Here is a 10,312-nt window from a genome sequence, read left to right as displayed (position 1 = left end):
ACATTCATTGAGTGATTGTTTGTTTGTGGAGAAAAGGGAGAATCTCAAGTATACTTTGTAAAGTCAAGCAAGTCGGAGACCCAACATGTCTTTCACGAAATTTGACTCACACGTTATTGGAACACCACCAAGCAAGTCGGAGACCCAACATGGAGTGCATGAAATGTGAAAAAAAGATTTCAGGTTTGTGGTAAACTTTGTAAAGTCAAGCAAGTCAAAGACCCAACATGGCATTCACAAAATTTACTCGCACGATATTGAAACACCACCAAGCAAGTCAGAGACCTAGAATGGAGTGAATAGAATGTGAAAAAGATTTCGGGTTTGCGGTAAACTTTGTGAAGTCAACCAAGTCAGAGACCCAGCATGACATTCGCTAAATTTACCCACACGTTTATTAAAACACCACCAAGCAAGTCGGAGACCCAACATGAAGTGCATAGAATGTAAGCGCGTACTAAAGAGTACTAACATAGAATTTCAAAATGATTAATGTAGTGTTAAGTAATCAATAGACGAGACACACACAAATAAATTGAATGGGAATAGAAAGCGATATAATAGAAGTGAGGAATACAGTTAATAATTAAGGGTGTGGGGTTAAAAGATGGGGAAAATAAATAAGTTACGGAATATTTATAATACATTATAAACTAACCAAACAATTATAAATAAAAAATGAATAATATAGCCAAATCGGAAAAAAGGTGGTGTAAATAACATTTTTTACTTTATATGGGCTATGCCCAAAAGGAGTAAGGGTGTGTGTGTAAATGGAGATGTGACTAGTGGTATTTATTTTATGTATGGCTGTTTTTTGAAAACAGGTCAGGCCCAAAATGAAAGAAAAAACTGTATATGTGAAAAAGGTGGTGTTAATAGCAATTTTTATTGTTTTTCTTTTTTCGTTTTTTTTATCATTATAAAAAAAGATGGGGAACAAAACATTTACAAAAAAAAAACTTCTAAGAGTCTCACCAATGGCTAAGGGTTCACCGACGAGTTAAAACGAATCAAATAGAAGACCAAAAGAAAGAAGAGAAGGGAAGGAAGAGTGAAGGAAAGAAAATAAAAGAGAAAGATAGAAAGAGATGAGAAGAAAGGAATAAGGGGATACTTGGAGGTCTCTCCTCCTTTCCAAGTGCCAGACGACACAATGAACTGAGCTTCTTTCGCCTCCTCAAGATTCATGTCTTTTCTTATTTTCTGCGTGTTCTCTATGTGTTTTCTCTATATTTTTGTGTAATTCTTTCTTCTATGTAATTTTGTTCATATCTCCTCCTTTTATAGAGTTCTTTCTCCTTTTGTTCTCCTTATTCTTTTCCTTTTTATTATTATTTTTATTCTTCCTTTCATTTTTTTCATTTTTTTTCTTGCTTATGTTTGCTTTCTTTCCTTTTTTTAATTTTCTTTTTATGTTCTTTCTTTCCTTTTTTTCTTTTTTTCTTTTTTCTTGCTTTTTGTTTTGTTCTTACTTTCCTTTTTTTTTTCTTCCTTTCCTTTTTTTGTTTCTTTCTTTCCTTTTTTTTCTTTCTTTTTCTCTTTTTCTTCTTCTTATTTTTTCATTTTTTATTTTCTTATTTTTTTTCATTTTTTTTGTTTTTTTAATAACTTGTCTAGACAGAATTAGGATATGACAACATCCTTCAATCCTAGGACTAGATTCAACATCACATTACTCCTTTATACTCAGAGTTGTTTTCCTGAAATAATCAATGCTCCTCCAATGATTTAATCAACAAGCTTATCTCTCAATTGGTGACCCAAGAGAACATTTTTTTTATCTAACCCCCCATCTATTGGTGAGATTAAAAATGTAGTTTTCATTATGAGTAGCTCTAGTTCCCCTATCCCTGATGGTTTCAGAGGCCACTTCTACCACAGGTACTAGGAAATTATCTCAAAGGTTGTCTATAATTTTGTCCTTCAACTTTTTTCAAAAGAATTGGCTTCTCCTTGGATTTAAATCAAACATTTTTTGCCTTTATTCCTAAATTTCCATAAGAGGATAGAATAGAGAACTTCAGACCCACTGCTCTGGGTAATTTCCAATTTAAGATTATCTCTAAAATCGTCACAAGTAGATTGGCCTAAATTACTCCTAAGCTGATTTTTAATAACCAAAGAGATTTTGTCAAGGGAGGAAGCATCATTGATTGTATTTGTATAGCTTTTGAGGCCTTCAATATGTTGAATCAAAAGGCTTTTGGTGGTAATATAGCCATTAAATTTGATGTTAAGAAGGTCTTCAACACATTGGATTGGAATTTTCTCATTAAAGTGCTTTCCGTATTTGGTTACCTCTCTTGTAAGACGGGATTTTGTCAAGGATACCCCATCTCCTTATTATTGTTTTGTCTTGCAGAGAAAGTTTTAAGTCAGGAGATCTCTCTTCTTATCGACTCCAAGGCTCTTTCACCTATGGGTAGTTCCATGAAATTTCCCATTCCTTCTCACACTCTTTATGCTAATAATATTCTTATTTTCTGTAGGGGAACCAAGATAAATTTGACGAATCTTATGAATTTGTTTAATGATTATGCTCAAGCCTCTGGTCAACACATCAACCTTGAGAAATGCTTGTTCTTTCTGGGTGATATGGCGACTAGAAAGGTTGCATAAATAAAAAAATAATTGGGATTCAAAATTAGCAGTCTTCCATTCACCTATTTGGGAGTTCCCTTATTCCTTGGCAAGCCCAAAGTTTGTCATCTTAGACCTCTTACAGATAGAATTAGATGTAAAATAATTTCTTGGAAAGGATCTATGTCATCCATTATGGGGAGGATCTAGTTGGTGAACTCCACCTTTAATGGTATGTTGTTGTATTCCTTCCACATTTATGCTTGGACTAACAAATTGCTCAAGCTTGTTAATAGGTGGATTAAAACTTCATTTGGGCAGGTGATCTAGACTAACAAAAGATTTGTACTATTAAATGGTTTTTTGTTTACTCCCCAACAGAGGAAGGGGGGCTAGGCCTTAGAGATGTGATAACCATTAACAAAGCGGCTTCCCTCAAGCTCTGTTGGAGCTTCCTCTATTCTAATGACACTTGGGCTCAATTTTATAGGGCTAGATTCATTAAGAGGAATGAAAACTTTTCTCTGTATAGAAAATCCTCCATATGGCCTTCCATTAGACCTCATTTCAATCTGGCCAAGACCAACATGGGTTGGATCCTTGGCTCTAGGGACCAAGTCAATTTTTGGAATGATTGTTGGTGCCTTTAGTGACTTCTCTCAGAAGCTATTATCCTTCCCCCATCTATTTGTAATCAATTTTTTGCCTCATTTACATATTTTTGGCATAATGGTAGTTAGGCCATTCCTGACTTCATCTTTTCTTGGGTTCCTGGGTTGCATGAGTCTATTAAGCACTTTTGTTAGCCCAACCCAATTTCCCATTAGTTCAAGCTTATTTTGTCACAGGCAGTTCCTCCCTACAAATCCTTCCTTCTTTGGAGGATCCTCCATAGGAAAGTTCCAACTTATGATAATCTGAGGCGAAGAGGTTGCACTTTGGTTTAAATTTTCTCTCTCTGTGGCCAACATGATGAAGACTCAAAACACCTTTTTCTTTCTTGCAATTTTGCTAAGAGAATTTAGGGGTAATTACAATCTAAGATAAAAAAATTTAATCATCCTTGGTGACTTTCATTATGTTTTGCATATCTTCGATAGAAGATGGAGCAACCAGGGTAAGGATGTTGTATTATGTAACATCCTAAAATTTTAATATAATTATTGTTATTAGTTTTAATATAAAAATTATCAGTGTAAGGATTTATTTGAATTAAAAGGATTAAAAGATTAATGCTATTGTAAAGATGATTATTACAGTGATAATATAATATTGTATATCAAGTTTGAATCAAATATTTGTTATACTTGAATTAAAGATCTTTGAGAGCGATTTAAATCTTATCAAGTTTTATCTCAATATATCTTGAAAGAAAATAAAATAGTAGCATTAGATATTGTTAATAGTTGGATAAATCTAGATAATAGAGTATAAAAGGATAAAGAAGGATTTGGTCTAGCCAAATCTATTAACAATATATCTCATGTGACTTAATCTTAATCACATACTCTTGTACTTATATAAGGATAGACAATTTAATTTTCCTAGAACTTATAGTCAATCTCTCTCTTAGAAAATAGAAAATTAGTAGAGTGAGAAGAATCAAGAAGAAGAAAATGATGCAAGCTCCATTGGAGCTTGTAGGCCTAGGATCTTCTTCATCAATGGATTCCTTTGCTTCTTGGAATATGAATGGCAGCGGAATGGAGAAAGGGAGAGAGAGAGGAGACGCCACTTCAAGGAGAAGATGAGTCTAGAAGAAGCTCACCACCATAGGAGGCCATGGATAAGAGCTTGGAGGAAGAAGGAGATGAATGAAGGGAGAGGGAGAGAAGAGCACGAAATTTTGTGCTCTAAATGAGCTTTGAAATCTGAAGTTTAATATTCAAATGATCAAAGTTGAAAAAAATGCACACACATGACCTCTATTTATAGCCTAAGTGTCACACAAAATTGGAGGGAAATTCAAATTTCACTTGAATTTGAAATTGAATTTGTGGAGCCAAAATTTCACTAATTATGATTAGTGAATTTTAGTTATGGTTCAGCCCACTAATCCAAGATCAATTCCAAGATTCTCCACTAAGTGTGCTTAGGTGTCATGAGGCATGAAAAGCATGAAGGACATGCACAAAGTGTGACTATATGATGTGGCAATGGGGTGTAGTAAGCAAATGCTCACCTCCCCCTCTAAAATTTAATTGGATTGGGCTTCTACCAATTCAATTAAATTTATTTCCAACCACACACATCAAATATCCACTTAGTGCATGTGAAATTACAAAACTACCCCTAATACAAAAACTAGTCTAGGTGCCCTAAAATACAAGGGCTGAAAAATCCTATATTTCTAGGGTACCCTACCTACATTATGGAGCCCTAAATACAAGGCCCAAAAATAATGAAACCTTAATCTAATATTTAAAAAGATAAGTGGGCTCGTACTTAGCCCATGGGCCCGAAATCTACCCTAAGGCTCATAAGAACCCTAGGGCCTTCTCTTGCATCTCTGGCCCAATCTACTTGGAGTTTTCTATCCAATGCCCTTGCGGGGTAGGATTGCATCAGAAAGCAACAAAGAGAATAATCTTATTGAGCTATTTAATAGACAAGAGGAATAATAAGCAAAGAACACAAATTATTGTGATTCAAGAGGTGAGTAAAACAACGTTTTTTCTAAACTTCCATGGTATAGGTACATAGTTGAGGATTGAATTATATATATATATATATATATATATATATATATATATATACATGTGTTTATGTGCTTTGAATTAAGTTTGTGAATCATGTATCAACGTGTTGTGGCTTGAGCTTAAACCAATTTATATAAACATGTATATTTTAACTTATGTACGACTTTAATTTAATTTAATTATACATGTGTATTGGTGTATTCTTCACATGATTAATTGATATGAAATTATGGTGTTGATATGGCGATATTAAGGATAATTACAATTGATGCAAATGGTTTAAGTATTGTGAGAGTCAGTCATTACCTTCAGGGAAGGAATGACGGTAAACATTCTATTTAGAGATTAAGATGATAGATACCTCCATCTGGAATGGGGAAGAAATTTTGGATACCTCCATCTATGATGGGAAAGATAGTGGGATATCATTGCATGAAATATGAGCTTATAGACCCTTTGAAGAATCTAAGATCCACATTGGTTCTGGGAACCAAAGAGTTGAGTCTAGTGATTCCGGGAATCACTTAGTTGTGTTTGAGGTATTTGTTTGAGTGCTTTGAGATGATGTTATTTATTGAAATATTTATTGAATTGTGGCTGCTTCAATAAAAATTTTCATTGCGAATACCATGGTTGATTTTCTAAATCATCACACCGGTCGAGAACAACACTATTTTTGAACTTCTTTTAGAACTTGTTTTACTCGCTGAATTATATCTCATTGGAAGTGTTGTTTTTAGAGCATGAGGAAGAAGTTGTTGGAACAAAGGAGACTTGAAGACTTAGTCTTCTCTTAGTTAATTCCATTATATTGTTAGTGCTCATTAGATGTCCATATTTGAGAATATTGTACTTTGTAAGGATTTAATCTTATTTATAATATTTGAGGTATTCCAGACAATTGTAATTTTTACAAATTCATGTTGTTTAAGTATTAAAGAATGTTTTTATTATGAGAATTTTATTGTAACGAAAGGCATTACATATTATCCCTCATTGTCCACTCCTTCTGCGTTATTTGGACCTCTCGCAACAAGCTCCATTTTGATAATAAGTTAGCTTCCTTTTTTTTATGCTATCCAACTTATATCTTCTACTTCTAATCTTGCTAGCAATTTTTCCAATGGAAGATTCAAGCACTCCATGGAAGACTTCTCTCTTCTAAAATCCTTCTCTATCTCTATTCATCCTCCTAAACCTTATGCTATTAAAAAGGTTCTTTGGTATCCCCCTCAACCTGATACTATCAAATGTAACATTGATGGTGGTGCAAAAAAGGCTCCTGAGCATGCTAGATGTGGGCACATTTTCAATGATCATTGCGGTGCTGATTTGGGTTGTTTTGCGTGAAGTATCTGAAACACACGAGAAGGGGGGTTGAATAGTGTAATGAATAAAAACTTAGTCTTTCGGAAACTATTAATAGCTTTTCTCAAATAGATATCAATGAACAAAATGTTTCGTCCAAGGTACATTCTTTTTGGAGTAAGAGTTTTTGTTTGAGCGTTTCTTTGTGCCCTTCTTCTTAATATTCAAGAGCTATGGTTAAGGATTTTACCCTTTCTTCTGAGTCTTGTGTAACGCCCTGATATTTCGCTAACTAAAAATAGATGTTTAATGTATTTCTTGTGTTATTTGATTATTTGATTGATTTGGATGAGTTGAGCTGTTGTGTGAATTAGCTATGTGCGATTGCTTGATATGAATGTTAGGTTTTGTGGAGTTTGATTGACCTATGTCGAAATTGTGACATTTCAAGTTTTACCCAAACTTATTCCAATAAAACCACAATCCTAGACTCGTTAATCGTTGGATCACCTTCAAATTTGGATTGTAGGTTTGTAACCCATGTAATGACCCGCCTCATCGCTACGATATCACCACTCTAAACCGCGAGAATTTCAATATTTAAATGAAAACTTCATTAATTTGCTTATGAAAAATGAACGTAAATTTTTTTTTCTCGATATACATTCACCAAACAATACATCATTACTTAAGTGAATACACATATATATAGGAATAGTAACTCAGTAAACACCATTCACATAATGAAAAGTAAATTTGTTCGTACATATAATTAAATTTGTGATTTGCATCCTCAATTCAACAAAAGAATTACAGAACCAGCTATAAGGGAGTTTATTAACAAAACAAAACTCTCTCCCAAAATAATCCCAATGTCATCACGTTAGCTCGACAGCTCCACAAAAGAATCTCACTTTTCGTACTCTATTGCTATCATTCTGCTCCCACGAACAAAGGTTTGCGATCATCACAGGTACCAACCACACAGTACAAAAATTTCGAGGGGTGAGTTTATTATAAAAGAAATTAATACAAAGATAAAATAACCACAATTAGTAAGAAGACATTAACAAATATCATAAGCTTACACAAATATTCACTAGTCCAACACACACTCAACAAATAGTCATCATCAGTCCATAGTTCCAATCAATCATGCTCAATATGTTGCATGCACCTGACCTCAACTCTTAAATGCAATGTGGTTGTCATCATCTGACCTCAACAAATAGTCATCATCTGTCCCTGGAGATCTCGTTTCTTTGAGCATCTAAAGGAATGTGATTGTCTTTTTCTACAACACCCCACATATTGATGTGAGTGGATTCAAAAAAGGCAATCATTTTTTCCTTCCAAAAGTTGTAGTTGGCTCCCTTAAGCATGGGGGGCTTGTTCAAAACATATCCTTCTTCCATCATTTCAGGAGTTTTCTTTCCTCTACTTAGAGGCCAAGCTCTAATACCAATAGAAGTACCTGAACCACACTAGAAGGGCATTTGAATAGTGCGATGAATAAAAACTTAGTCTTTCGAAAAATATTAAAAGCTTTTCTCAAACAAATATCAATGGATGGAAGGTTTCATTCAAGGGGTTCAAAATCACATTGTGCTTAGAAAAACTAGTTCACAAAACTTGGATATAGTAGTGCAGAAGTGATTTATAGAAAAGAACTAGTTATATAAAAGTAGTAAGAAAACATAAATAAAGGTTTTATACTGGTTCACCCCAACTCTTGGACTACGTCCAGTTCTCCTTCAAACCTTGAAAGGTTCCATTAATCAAATCTTTAATTACAATCAAGTATTCTCTAAGTTAGTTATGGCTACAACGAGTACTCTCTAGGCCAATCCTAACACTACACTTAACCTCCCCTTGAGAATAAGACCTAAGTATTCTTTGTCACTAAGCCACTCCTGGCTTTTACAAACAATATATGTTAGATAGAAAATGTATTCTTAATCGCTCAAAGTGTGTTTACATAATAATATGGAATATAAAGAAACTCGTTAACTTAGTAGAGCAAAGATTCACTCAATTTGCTCAAGTTTCCTTCGTCTAGTGGATTGACAGTGTTACAACACTTGTTCGTTTTATCTCAGAATGTTCTCTTGTAATTCAACAACCTTAACACGAACATCTTCAGGCTTTATACAGACTTCAAAGCTTTGATCCGTTGAGAGATCCAAGCTAGTCATTGCCTAATAGTTTTGGCGCTTGGCACAAGGTCAATATTGTGTAGAGAGAGAGCGTGGGGACCACAAACACATTCTGCAGCATATCTTCAGAGAAGTAGAGTTTGTTAGTGTCGCATAGTGCTCAGAGCTGACTTTCAGTGTACAAATCGAGAGAAATGTTAACATCATAAGACAAAAAGAGTTAAAAATGTCAAGACAAGACAATTTAAATCTTCTCTTTTGTGCACTATGGCATGTGTTTCCTATTGAGCCTATGGATGTTACTTTCTTGTGATTGTTTTCAGTACTTGAGGATCGAGTAACTATTCCATTTCTTTTGTACTATGAGCCAAGTCCTAAGGCACTTGTCTTCTTAGGGATGGATGTTGAAGCAGTATCATCCAATGATTGATACTTTGCTTATCGTCAAGAACCTTTCTGTTCATGCTTTTTTGATTGTATCTCATAGAGATATATGAACCTGTAGCTTAAGCATGAAATGTTAATACATAAAATTTATACTTTGTTGACATGAAAACCTTAAGGGTTTAATTGTTTGGTATAGTCTTAGATTGCAGCCTATGTTGGGGGTTCAAAATTCCTTGTTTGCTAAATGTTTTGTTGTTATTTTGGCCTTTGAGCTCTTCATCCAATAGAATTGGAAAAAATTTTGGATTTAGTGTAATTATCAGTTGGTGGTTGTGACTGCCAAGGAACATTCTATTGTTCCTTGGAGTATTCGCAGAAGATGGGTGAATTGTTTATATGTATGTAAAAATTGTTTTGGCTAATTTTAGAGTCATAGATAGATCTAACTTTTGTTGGTGGGATACTACTTTGGCTTTTGTTAGGAGCGGGTACATTTGCAATAAAGCATCCCTTCTTGCTTATAGATTCTCTTGACCTTGTCAATGGATTTTGGTTTGATCACCCCGTTGAAATTGTTATGTTTTCCTCCTTTTTAATGATATTTGGTGTGTTGTTCTTGTCTTGCAAAAGGATACCAACATAGTTGGGATGTTTTTGCAAGTCTAAGGTAACTCACTAATTTTGTAAAAAAGAATTACATATTTATTATTTATTTAATTTTTCTATATTTTCATGCATTTTTAAAGAAATTATTTAATTTAAAAATACTTTAGAAAAAAATAAAAATAGAAAAATATTAACTTGAAATATAGATGAGTAATAGAATATCAAAATATGAGATAAATTTTAAAGTCTATTTTTTTTAAAAAAAAACTTTTTTAATATCGTTGGAATAAAATAAAAAGTTACTTAAGTTTTTTAAAATATAAAAAATGACATGGGTTTTTGATGAGCAAGGAAAACTTGTATAATAAGTGGTGCAAGGAGTATCAATTCTATTTCATAAGGAAAACAAGAGCTAAGTTATAAGGAGAGAAATAAACATAAGACTATAATATCTTTCCCAAAACATTCCTAATAATATAAATGATATGGTATTGTATTTGATGAATGTTGACAAAATTAATTTTAAATGAAATTAATTTTATAAAATTGATTTTGAAGTGATATAATTTATAT

This window comes from Glycine max, chromosome 19 (assembly GCF_000004515.6).
Source record: "Glycine max cultivar Williams 82 chromosome 19, Glycine_max_v4.0, whole genome shotgun sequence".
NCBI lineage: Eukaryota > Viridiplantae > Streptophyta > Magnoliopsida > Fabales > Fabaceae > Glycine > Glycine max.
The sequence above is the reverse complement of the archived record's forward strand: the minus strand, read 5'-3'. Positions refer to the sequence as shown.